Here is a 12,865-nt window from a genome sequence, read left to right on the forward strand (position 1 = left end):
CCCTCCCTTCCTTCCTTCCTTCCTTCCTTCCTTCCTTCCTTCCTTCCTTCCTTTCTTTTTTTTCCGGATTGCTTTGGCTAGAGTTTCAAGAACTATACTGTAAGAAAAATAGGTACAAGAGAAAATGACCGTTCACATTTAGAGGCAGGCCAGTTAGAGTTTTCTCTGACATCTCAGCCCAGATTCTGAAAGCCAGGAGGACTTGAAATAATATATACCAGGTCCTAAAAGATAATGCATCCAAGATTGTTATATCTAGAAAAATCTATCCTTTCAGAATTTATGATGAAATAAAACTTCCATGATAAGCACAAACTAAAATAATTCATAACCACTAAGACACTACAAAGCATGCTCAGTGAAATATTTCATGCCAATGAAAAATAAACATCAAAGCCAGCATATGGAATCAATTCATTAGAAGAATAGGTAATTAAAGGAGAATCAAATCTAAATTGAACAGTAGAAATAAATAAAAATGGCAGGAAATAAAAATCATCTCTCTGTAAAAACACTGAATGTAAATGATCTGAACTATCTAATCAAAGACATAGATTGACACTGTGGAATAAACAAGACCCAGCTTTATGCTGTTAACAAGACACTCAATTAAAGAAAAAGATAAGCACATGCTGAAGGTAGTGTAAGGATGGAAAAAGATAAATCATGCAAGTGGGGACTGAAAACAAGCTGGAGTAGTTACTCTCACATTTGACATTGTAGACTTCAAGCCAGAATTAATTAGAGAAAAAAAAAAAATGCTTACTTTGTACTGGTTAAAGGAATCATCCAACAGCAAAATATAATGATCATAAATTTTATTCCCCCAATATTGGTGTTTCTATGTACATAAAACAAACCACTTGATATAAAAAATCAAACAGATCCATATACAGGTGTGTTGAATCTTCCAATACTGGGTGATTCAATACACTTGTATCACCAATGGATAGGCCATCCAGACAAACTGAGAGTCTTCAGAACTAAAAATATTATTTATCAAATGGACCTAACAGATATCTACAGTATATTCCCTCTGTCAACAATTAAATACATTTTCTTCTCAGGTACACATGGAACCTTCTCTAAAATAGACCACATTTTAGGATACAAAGAAAAAATCTTAGAAAATGCATAAAAATAGGAATAATTTCTTGTATCTTATCAGATCAAAATGGAATGAAATTAGAAGTCAATAACAAGATAAAAAGCAGAAACCATTTTAACACATGGAGATTGAATAACATTTTTGATCAAGGAATGGATAATAGAAGAAATCAGAGGGAGAAATAAAACAATTATTCAAAACAAATGGGAATAGAGATATAATATATCAAAACTTCTGAGGCAATATTAAGGCAGTTCTAAGAAGAAAGTTTGTATATAATATTGAATGCTGACATTAAAAAAGAAAGAAAGATCCCAAATAAATAATCTAATGTTGCACTTCAAAGTCCTTCAAGAGCAAGAACAAAGTAATGCCAAAATCATTAGAAGACAGGAAATAATTAGGATCAGAGCTAAAATTAATATTCAGAATAAAAAATGATAAAATCTAAGAAAGAGTTGCTTATTTGACAAAAAGAAATAAGACTGATAAATGCTTAGCCAAACTAACCAAAAGACTCAATCAGAAAATTAGAGATGTTGAGATATCACCACAGACATTTCTGAATTCCAGAGGATCATTAGGAACTATTCGAAAATTTATACTCTAGTAAATTGGAAAATTTACAAGACATTAACAAATTTCTAGTCACATATGACCTATACATATTGAACCAAGAGACTATAGAAAATCTAAACAGATCAATATCAAGCAGTGAAATTGAAACTGTAATTAAAAGCCTTCTAACAATTGAACAACAACAACAAAAAAATCATGACCAGAAAGATTCTTATCACAATTCCACCAGACCTTTGAAGAAGAAATGATGCTAATCTTTCTCAAATTAGTCCATGAACTAGAAAGGAAGCAAATACTTCCAGACATATTCATTGAAACTAGTATGCCATGATACCAAAACTGACAAGACACATCAAGGAAAGAAAACTACAGATGAATATATTCCGCAAATACAGATACAAAAATCCATACTAAAATATAAACAAACCATATCCAAATACACATTAAGATTGTTACTCCACAATCAAGTGGGTTTATTCCAGGGTTGCAAGTTTGGTTCAACATATGTCAATCAATAAATGTAATTCACCACATAAAGAGAATTAAAGAATTAAAGAATCACATGTTTATCTCAATAGATGCAGAGACAGCCTTCAACAAAATCCAGCATCCATTCATGTTGAAAATGCTAAAGAAACTTAGGATAGAAAGAACTTTCCTCAACATTTTAAAGGCTGTATGCAATAAATCTAAAACCAACATAATCCTTAATAGAAAAAACTGAAAGCTTTTCCTCCAAATCAGGATTAAGACAAGGATGTAGACTCCCACCACTCCTATACAACACAGTTATTGACACACAATTTTATTTTTATCAATCTTCCTGTAGTGGGTTTGTGCCCTCCCTCTCCTTTGTTAGAAAATAATATTTTCCCAGTACTTTCACCATAGTCAAGTAAATTTATTGAAAATTTAAAATTAAGAAGTAGAAATATTTCATAACAAAATACTTGAGTTATAAAGGCAATAATTGTTAAGAAAGTACAATTTAACCTTTTAAAGTTTATTTTAAATTAGTTCATTCTACCCCATAGATCAATAAATAGATCTTTCCCATAACTCCCTTGTTTCATTTCACTTTTCTGATATTTCACAATTCTTAAAAAAATTATGAACAATATGTGTTTCCACCATATATCTTCATGTATTTACCCCTAAATTATTTTGAAACAAATTCTATCAGTAAATATTTAACTTTTTAAAAAGTTTTGCTATGGCATAGATACTCAGTGCCAAGAATAAAAAGAGACATAAGAGATGATACCTGTCCTCAAGGAACTTTGTGGCTTGAGGGACTTCTATGCTGAGAACTGATGGGCAGTGAAGTTCCGAAGAGTTCAATTCTAGCATTGGAAGAACAATAAGAATTCTTCAGCCAAAGAAGAACAATGAGTTGTGTTCTGACATATCTGTCTCAAAAGGAGATAGAATTCAAGGAAAGTGAATACAATAGCCTCCTAGTCCTTTTATCTTTAAAGGAAAAAAAATAAAAGAGGTGTACTCAATATTAGTAATAAAAAATGTTAAAATATACAAAAAGATTAACATTAGTTATAAACAACCATTAATGTTTTCAGTTAGGCGAATTAGCATTATGCAAACTACTTAGATCGTTATCATATAGAATTTATGAACTTAATGATCTATTTTTTAGGACAGGTGTGATTTAAATTTTATATTTCTATTTTCAGAAATGTTGTTAATTTTTAGATGGTATTCCATATATGCCAATTATGACTTTTGTTCTGAATAGTTTTGTTTTACTATGGTTTTTCAAGATTTTGAAATATTAATGACATTAAATTTCAAAAGCACTCTGTCTTTTTACTTTCTAAATATCTGTTGATTCCACCTACTGTTTTTAGTCTTCCTTGTTGGTGCCATATTTCAAGTCATCATTGAGATTCTGGATTCCTGTAAAATGAACAGAACACAAAACTCACTGCATCTTGAAAAAAATAAAACACATCTATGTATAGTTGTTTTAATATTTTCTTAAAAGAGAAAATCATAGTCTCTTAAGCTTGTCACTTAAAACAGTTTAAATTACATGAGAATTAAAGTCTTATTTTAGTCTAATAGACCTACCTTGCTCATTCAAGAAAAAATTGAGTCCTTAATATTTTCCAGGCACTTTACCAGATGCTGAGTGTTTATCAGTAACAAAACAGCCATATTTTGTCTACTTGGAGTGTGTGGTCAGGTGGGCAGCTAAGTAACAGTAAAAAGATTTACCAATACTGTTAAGTGCTGTCTGTGGAAGAAAGAAAAAAGATGAGTTGATAGAGGATTATGGGAAGGAGAAGTATGCCTACAATGTCAGGCTTTTCAACAGAGATGACCTTGAAGTACAGAACTGAAGGAGCTATCTGCTTGGACCTGAGGGAAAAGGGAAGGAAGGCTGTGTAGTGTGAGCAGTTGGTATATGAGGAGTTTGAAGGATGCCTGGAGATATCCAGGGGAACCAGATTATCAGTTAAAAGGGGTCATGATTAGGAGTGGAGAATGTATTCAACACATTGAAAATGATTGAAGAGTTTTCAAGTTACATTTTGGTTTCTGTTAACCAAAGAGTAGAGGGAAGAGGCACTTTGGCTTTAAAAGAAAGATCAGGCAATAGAGAACATAGGACAATAGTAAAGAGACTATTATAGTAGTTCAAATGAAAGATAATGACAGCTCAATCTGAAGTGGTTGGAGAGAGAAGGATGGATTTGTGATGTAGTTTGTAGGTAGAACCAATAAGACTTAACATGAAGGAGGAAGAAAGGAAGGACAATCCCCAGGTTTGGGGCTATAGGAGATTAGAGAATGGTGATATCCTTAAATGAGCCTGGAGGTTGTGAGAGGGAAAATAAAGTGTTTATTTTTGAACAATTTTAATTTTGTAATGTCTGCATGTCATCTAGTGATATCAGGTAATAATCGATTATGCAATTCTGGGGCACAAAGATTTGGAAAGAGATATAAAGATGGTATTTAAAGTTATGGATTGGATAAGAGCTTTTTTAGAGAGAGAACAGCCCTAGGAACTCCAGCTTTTAAGGTTTGCATGCATGGGCCATGTTCTTGCTTACTTTGAAAAAAAAAAAAACAGAAGATAACCTATGGTGTAGAAAGTTGGTGTATTTTTAATTTTTATATATTTTTAAAACATGTACGCTTTCTTATTCTTTTTGTTTGCTTCTTTGTTTTAAAATTTTGACAATAGAATACTGTATGAGAAAGAGGGCTAAATCTCTACCCAGCTGGCCATTTCTTGAATGAGTGAGTAACTTATGGTGTGACCTTGGAATTTTACCTCTCTGAGCTTTGATTCTTAGGTACTAAAGAGAGGGAGAGCAGAGTTGTTTTGAAGATTAGAAGATTTGAAACTTATTTAAAGTGTCTGTACTCAATATTCTTTTACTTTCCCTTCTTTGCTATTAATTTATATGTATGTGAGCAGTAGAGTCATCTTGAAGCTGAAGAATCATATTTAATACTCATATTCTCCCTATTCTTTCGTGGTTTTAGATAGATAAAAAGTTAGATATCACATAAATATATCTGTATAGCAATATTTCTTAATTATCTGAAAACTGTTCTTTCCCAAGTGTTCATAAACAGTTTTTATCCTTTTATCAGTCTGTTATAACTCTGTTGCCTTCAAAAGAGGGGTATTTCTTAAATAATGTTTTCAGATATTTTTGTTTTCTGATGAACAGGAGAATGAACAAAGCAGCACCATAAATATTATTTCCACTCTTATGTATTAAAGCTTTATAATTACTAATGAAAAATTCTCAATTTCATATTAAATTATTCACTGATAAAATTGAGTAGTCTAATATGTTGAAGGCATAGATAAAATGTTTTAACCTGAATCTATGAGGTTCACTTCTAAACTTTTTTCTTGTTCTCCTTCTTTTTCTTCCTCACCCCAACTCTTTCTCTTAACCCACTGCTGAATAAAATCAGTGACTAAAACTCTTCATATATGATGTGCCATGGAAAATATTCTAAATTAAATTAAATTATCTTTTCTCTGAGATTTTTCCGTTACTTGGAAACATGTGATTGTGTGTTTAATACCAAAAGCAAAGCATGTATATGTATATGTATGTATGTGTGTGTGTGTATATATTCATTCCACATCTATTATTTCAGTTTTCTGTTAGTTTTAAAATATCTAAATATCTCCACTTTGCAAGTATGTATTTAAGGTAACAAAATAGGTGTTTTCATGAAAAGTTGTCAGAGGAAGATTGATTTTGATTCATTTCCCAATGAGAAAATTTCTGTTACCTAAATATACCCATTGTAGCTACAACAGTTTTGGGAAAGAGTGCTTTGTGTGGTTAAAATCGGTCTCACACTGGTGGTCTGCCTTATCTAGTGATCTACACCAGGCGACTGTCTGTAAACCTTAGTCCTTTGTTCTCTGTTAATAGTTCTTGGTTCTAATAAGTATTAGCAAAATATTACAATGAAACTCCCTATACATTTATCCCTGGGATACAGTGGAAAATCCTGTCCAATAGATGTATTACGACCCTATTACCTATGAATTTGTATCATTTTAGAATGAAATGTTTTATTATCAATTCTAGGAATACTTTTTTTCATATTTTAAGAATATTGGAACTAGAATGTGTCTTTAAGTAGATATTGGCATTGCCCTTTTTTAAAAAAAATGGCACATGAAATAATGAAGTCTTAATAGCTGCTAATATCTTAGATTTGATAAAATGTAATAGAGTTCCACTGTAGGTCTCTAGTTGTTGAATAGATGTGTGATAATTTATGCCTATATAAAGTAAAGAATTCATTTATAAAAATTATACTATTTTTTCCCCATTTGTTCTCTATTTTACCTTGTTATGTGTATCATAGAGGTCACCACACTTTTTCTCCAAAGGACCTGTCTTAGTCCATTGTGATTTGGGCTGAATTTAGCAGTTTGTGACTTTTTGTTCAACAACCTACTTAACTTTTTCATTTTTAAATCCTGATAATACACAAAACTACAAGTGCATGGTTAGAAGTTATTTGTTACACCTGGAATAGTCTGATATCAAGTATAGAAAAAAGTTTACATATGTTCTCTCTAGATCTGACAATAAATTTGAGAGGGAGAAATTCATGGCAAGGGCAGGATATAAATTTATATTATGATCTAGTGTTGGAGTCACATTGTTTCATTACCTACATTTTATATGTTAGAAGTTGAGTCCTCATTCCAGTGGAACTGAGATAGACTTTTCCTCTTGAAGGTAGAAGTATGGATTAATCTGCTGAAATTTTTAAAGCACAATGCTTGGGACTTTTGGAAGTACTTTCTGTCTTTATGAAAAATTTATTTTCTCTTTAAAGTTTGTTTTCTTTATTGTGGATATTTATGATTTTCAAAAGATTAGATGTATATTTTAACTTGAGAGTTAATCTGTGAATTATACACAATAGAAGCTACTGTCTGAATGTTTTGGCTTTTACAGAGATCTTAACTTTTTTCTAGTTTTTAATGTTTAATTTTTTTAAACAACTCACTGGATTATAAAGTATGTAAGTAATTTATAAATTGTTTTTATTATTAATCCTGTGAAAATACCAAGCCCTTATTCTTGTTTTCTCTCATTATTATATTGTATTTACCAGATTTCTTTTTTAATTATTCTGAGTGACAGTTTTCAGATTTCTGATGGGTATTCTGTAGGCCTGCTCGCCAAAAGAAAATTGCAGCCTGTGTGCAAAGCTCAGACCTGTATCAGAAGCTTTCAGTGTGTACATGGAGTAAGATGCCAGATTTTCTTGATAGCTTGCAGATGGGAAAGAGCTTTGAGAGCAGAGTGAGAAAACTTGAGTTGGTGAAAAGGGCTGACAACCATGATATAAACCACACCTTTATATTTATGGCTAATCTGGAGAGTAGAGTGAAGATATTCTGAGATAACTTGAATTGCAGTATTTCTTCATGTAGTGTGTCATGTTTGACAGGGAAAATATTGCATTCAGGACTGTATATTCACCCCTCTGTGATATCAGTCTGTCAAACTGTGTAGAAAAATCACAGAGAAACACTGGTTTATTGATTTATTGCCCTATAGCAAATCAAAAATTAGACCAAGATATGTAAGAAATAAATTTTAAAAAAATTAGACCAAAACTCAAAGAGTATAGTGACCCAGCTCACAATTTCTGATCTGAGCTTTCTTGGCAAACTCGCATTCTTTGCTCTGAATTTGTAGAGCTTGTTTCCTTTTTAGTTGTTTTGTTTTTTGAACTATCTGCTATTGAACTCTCAGGTTGAAACTAATGTCCACTCTGATGGTAGTTAGAGGTGGTGAGGCCATGAGGTCTCTTCCCTGGGGAATGGATGATGGTCCTTATAAAATGCTTCACTACAGCATTTGTCTCTTACCCTTCCACTTTTCCACCATGTGAATATACAGCGTCCTTCACCTGCAGAGGATGTGGTAACAAGGCACATCTTAGAAGCAGAGAGGAATCTTCACCAGATAGCTGTTCTCAGAGCAGCTACTCTTTTGTATATGAAAGCAGGCAGATCATCTGTTTCATTGGTCAAAGCTAGACCTTTCAGCACAAGCCACACTTGGAGTGTTTATCCATAATAGGAGTTCAACTGCAGGATCATGTCTTTGTTTTGCACAAGCTCCTGATGCTGATGGCAACTCAACTGTTAAATCTTGGGTTTATACACAGCAAATATCCTTGGAATTCTTGGAAGATTGCTGTTTGTGTTTGCCTGTGAGATGGTAAAATTTGTTGTGGTTCCCTTAACACGAAAACCAGGATTTGGAATTAAAAGGAAGGCAAAACATTGGATATACCAATAGCTAATAAAATGGAGTTGATGAATAAAGCAAAGGAGGTATAATCTGCTTTGATTTATTTTTTCTTTTCTGAAAAAGCAATAAAGACCCAGAAACATCTTAATTTCAGGGAGGTGGGAAGAACATTTTATACTAATAGTAGTCCAGCTTGTCTTGATGTGATATTGAATAATTGTGTCCAGGGGTGGGAAGTGTTACTATTGATAATGGTATGTGTTTTTTGTTTGTTTCTGTTTTTTAAGAGGTAACGTTTTGGAAAACAAGCGCTTTCCTACCTTGTATTGACTTGGCCATAGGCAATTGAAGTGTTGGTTTGACAGTTGAACATAATCTTCTTGGATCATCAAATAAAAGTCAAAGATCATTTTCCTAGAACGTGTATATCCATAAGTTTCAGATATTAATTTAATCTCAAGACAGTCTGTCCAATATAACTTTCTGCAATATTGAAATGTTCTATATTGGTTTTGTCCAACACAATAGTTACTAACCATGCTTCAAATGTGGCTCTTACAACTGAGGAATTAGATTTTTTATTTATATAATTAAATTAATTTGAATTAATATTTAAATAGCCACATATAGATAGTGGTTGCCATGTGGTACAATCTAGGCTTAAGCTCTTCCATACCCTTTAAGTTAGAATCCTTATAAAAGACATCTTATTCGGAGTTTGATTCATTTACCTCACTTCTGATTGTTTGCAGTTAAGCAGTAGTCATTTTATTTTGACTGTTCAGTTAAATTTTACCTCTGAATGTGTAGCCTCTTTGTTATTCAGGGGCATTTTGAGTATTTAAGTTTTCAGTATTTGGCCGTCTTTGTTCCATATACACCATCTATAATAGATTTGTCTTTAGCTATTAGACTTGTCCAGACAGTGTGAGATGAATAGCTGTTGAGTGCTATATTGTGGAAATTCCAGTGTCACTTTGTCTTGCTTTAGTAACACTCTTGGTGATTTAGAGCCAGTTTCCCCCAAGTATTTTTAAATTGCATATCCCATACTTGAACATTGTTAATAACAGATAATTATTATAATTTATAATTATTAATTGTGACCTTCATAAAATATGATCTTACATTTTTATGGCTGTGATTCTTAACTCTAGATGCATGTTATAGTCAATTGGGGACCTTCTGTAGCCATGCTGGCACTCCAGCCCTAGAGATTCTGATTTGAATGGGTGGGTTCTGGCATCAAGAGTGTTTTTTAAAACTCCCTAGTTGATTGTAGTATCTAGCCAGGGTTGAAAATCCCTTAAATATGAGATAATTAATGAAGCTACGCTATCTGTATGGAGCAAAGTATTCTGAATCAAAGACTAATTTATGATTTTTCCCCTTCCCTTTCTAGTTGGAGCCCAGATTTCAAGTCTTGAGTAAAGTACCAGCAGGGGAATGGGCCCTATTGTGCTCACATTCAGAACCTGTTACCCAAGGAGTGCCCTAAAGGTCAGTTTATGGGAAGAGAAATTAGTGGGGTTTTATTTTTAATCTTTAGTACATTGAAATTATTGATAAATTAAGACTTTAAATTACTAATGAGTAGAAGGCTTTTTAAATTGACTTGGTTTATAGCACTACTATTATAAATTTGGCTAGTATATTATTTTGGAAATTTATGGTCCATCTTCTTGAGAATTATATTTTAATAGGCTTTTTAAAGGAGGCTATGTATTTTACACACACCCACATGTTTACACACAGCTTGTGTTCATAAAGCTATTCAAGAAATTAGTAATGATGGTCATGGGGAGAGAATTGGATCTCTTGCTTTATAATTATTTGAATTCACAAATTCAGTGCTTTTGATAAAAGATTTTTACTTTTACTGTGTCTTTTAATATCCATGCTTATACTAAATGGCAAATTTTTTCAATGGCTAAATCACTTTTAAATTATTATCAGCATGTTTGTAGTCTATTCTATTTGGAAAACAAAAAACAGCCTCACAGTCCTAGAAATCAAGGGTCTCTGTTGATTTGTTTTGAATGTGTTATATAGGTGCATCCATCTGCTTTTCCTCTTTCAAACCCAAGGCCTGGGTTTTATTTTGTTTTACATTTTCTCATGACCTATTTATTTTTCCCTGGCCAAATTTGTCTGTTTTTGTTTTTCACACTAATTCCTAGAGTAAATACTATTCCAACTTAGTTAATGGCACTGACATTCTTGTAGTCACACAAGCTGGAATCCTCTTCATCTTTTCCTTTGATCGTAAAAGACTGAAAGACCAGTTCCCAGATTGTTAATCCTGTGTTAGTGACATTACTTGTATTCTCTCACAGCACTATGCCCACCCTTGCTCCCACTGGCACAACCTTTGTCACTGAAGCATCATTAAAATACATCTGTCCCATACTTCTCACTGTGCTTAAAAATATTTTCTCAACATATATTTCTCTTCTCTTTTATATGATTTTGTTAGTCTAATATGTGAGGCCTTCTGTGATCTGCTGTGACTAGTTTATGCAAGTCTCTTCTGTAGCATTTCCTCAAGTTCACTCTGTGTTCTTTCTGTGCTGAACTACTCAGAACACAGCAGCATGTCTTGTGATTTCTGCTCTGTACACATACAGTCTGTTTGCTAGAAATACAGTCCAGCCCATTGTCAGCTGAATGAACTTCTGTTCAGTTTCCAAGATTTAGTTCAAGTGTCACCTTCTGTATTGATGGTTCGAGTTAACACTTTCCTCTTCTTTGATTCTGCTTCACAGCCTCTTCTCTGTCTTCATAGCATCTCATTTACTTGTGTATTATTATTTATTATAGCATTTATCATGGTGCTTGTGTTATATCCTAGCTTGACCATAAGCCCCTATGATCCCTTTATTTTTCTATCACTGGTATATAATAGAGTACTTAGATGCAAAAAGTGTTACTGATTGAATAAGAAAATAAAAGTTAACACGTACATATTTTTATATTCTTGCTTTATAATTATTTGAGCTCACTAATTCAGTGTTTTTGGTGAGACTAAATTTTATATTCATCATAAAGGGTTTACTGGTTTGCTCTATAATAGAGACTGAGGAATATGTTCACCTATTTAAGTGTTGACATTTTTAAAGTACCTTCAGATGATGCAGAAGAATGCTTTTCATGAAAATCACTTATGTAGTAAATATAAGATAATTTAAGTATTATTCAAAGCAGAAACCAAAGAAAGCTTTTATCAATATAACCAGAGCTTATGTGCTTGAAAGTAAAAATATTATATTTATTTAAAATATATTGAGGTGTTTTGATGTTTACTTATTCTCTTTACTGCATTTTCATTTGGATATTGATATTATTTGCTGTTAACATTTCATAGGTTGAATGTAAGATTATGCTAGAAATTTATTTTGATTTTCAAGTTTATATTTTTTAATAGATACAGTACTCAAGTATTTAGAGTCAATTCTGTGCTAAAAGGATTTAAAACAATAGTTATAAGTCTGTTGATTTTGGTGGTCGAGAATTTCACAGATTTTCAAATACGAAGATCTAGAGACTGGGCTGGGGTTGTGGCTCAGCGGTAGAGCACTCGCCTAGCATGTTCAAGGCCTTGGTTTCGATCCTCAGCACCACATAAAAATAAATAAATAAAATCAAGATATTGTGTCTAACTACATCTTAAAAATAAACATTAAAGAAAAGAAAATCTAGAGAGTAGAAAATAAATAAATTGAGAAATTTAAGTTCTACCCATCTATAGATATACATATTCCAACACCCTATAGTAGATAAGGAAAATAGTTGCATTTAGAGACGGTTGAATGAAGGCACTTGTATTCCATTCTTCTTCCTGATACTAACTGAACATAACTAAAAGAATAGGGAAGAAATCTTTTAACATTAGTAAAGTGAGAAGAAAATTAGTCCTAAGACTCAGACTGGAAAAATTGCAGTGAACACCCAGAATTTGAGACTAAATTAACAAAGTGTATAAATATCTACAGGGCAGCTAAGAATAATAAACACTGACTCTCACAGCGCAGACGATCTGCAAGTTAACACTTTTCTCTTCTCTCACTCTGCTTCAGCAGCACTGGCTTCATCATAACTCTTTAGCCAGGCCAATCATGAGTCTTTGGTTTTGCTTGTCCTTCAGCCTGGAATTTCCTTCCCATAGGAAGTCTTAAGCATAGTCCAGCATTTCTCTTCTGATGTTAACTCCTCCAAGAAGCATTCCTTCACTTTGCAAACTGAAACCGCAACCCTGGAAACATTTTGCTTTCAAAGCTTATGGCCATCTCACCACCAGGCACATATTAATTTCTTTTTTTTCCTCTCCCCCATTAGAATCTAAGCTTCGAAAGGACATAAGTTTTAGTGAATTTCTATTCCGATCTGTTCC

At 32.7% G+C, this 12,865-nt stretch overlaps 1 protein-coding gene across 8 annotated transcripts in view; it reads left to right on the forward strand.

Annotated features, from left to right (window-relative positions):
• The window catches only part of Wdfy3 (WD repeat and FYVE domain containing 3), a 221,872-nt gene that overhangs the window by 25,002 nt on the left and 184,005 nt on the right, over nt 1–12,865 (forward strand). The window contains exon 2 of one of the 8 annotated variants that reach the window (XM_048784725.1): nt 9,878–9,975. The exons of the other annotated variants lie outside the window; for them this stretch is intronic. The gene's annotated coding sequence lies outside the window, so the exon portion shown is untranslated. The remainder of the gene's footprint in view (nt 1–9,877; nt 9,976–12,865) is intronic. 8 annotated transcript variants of the gene reach the window in all.

The sequence above is a fragment of the Marmota marmota genome, unplaced genomic scaffold (genome assembly GCF_001458135.2).
Source record: "Marmota marmota marmota unplaced genomic scaffold, marMar, whole genome shotgun sequence".
In the NCBI taxonomy this organism is placed as follows: domain Eukaryota; kingdom Metazoa; phylum Chordata; class Mammalia; order Rodentia; family Sciuridae; genus Marmota; species Marmota marmota.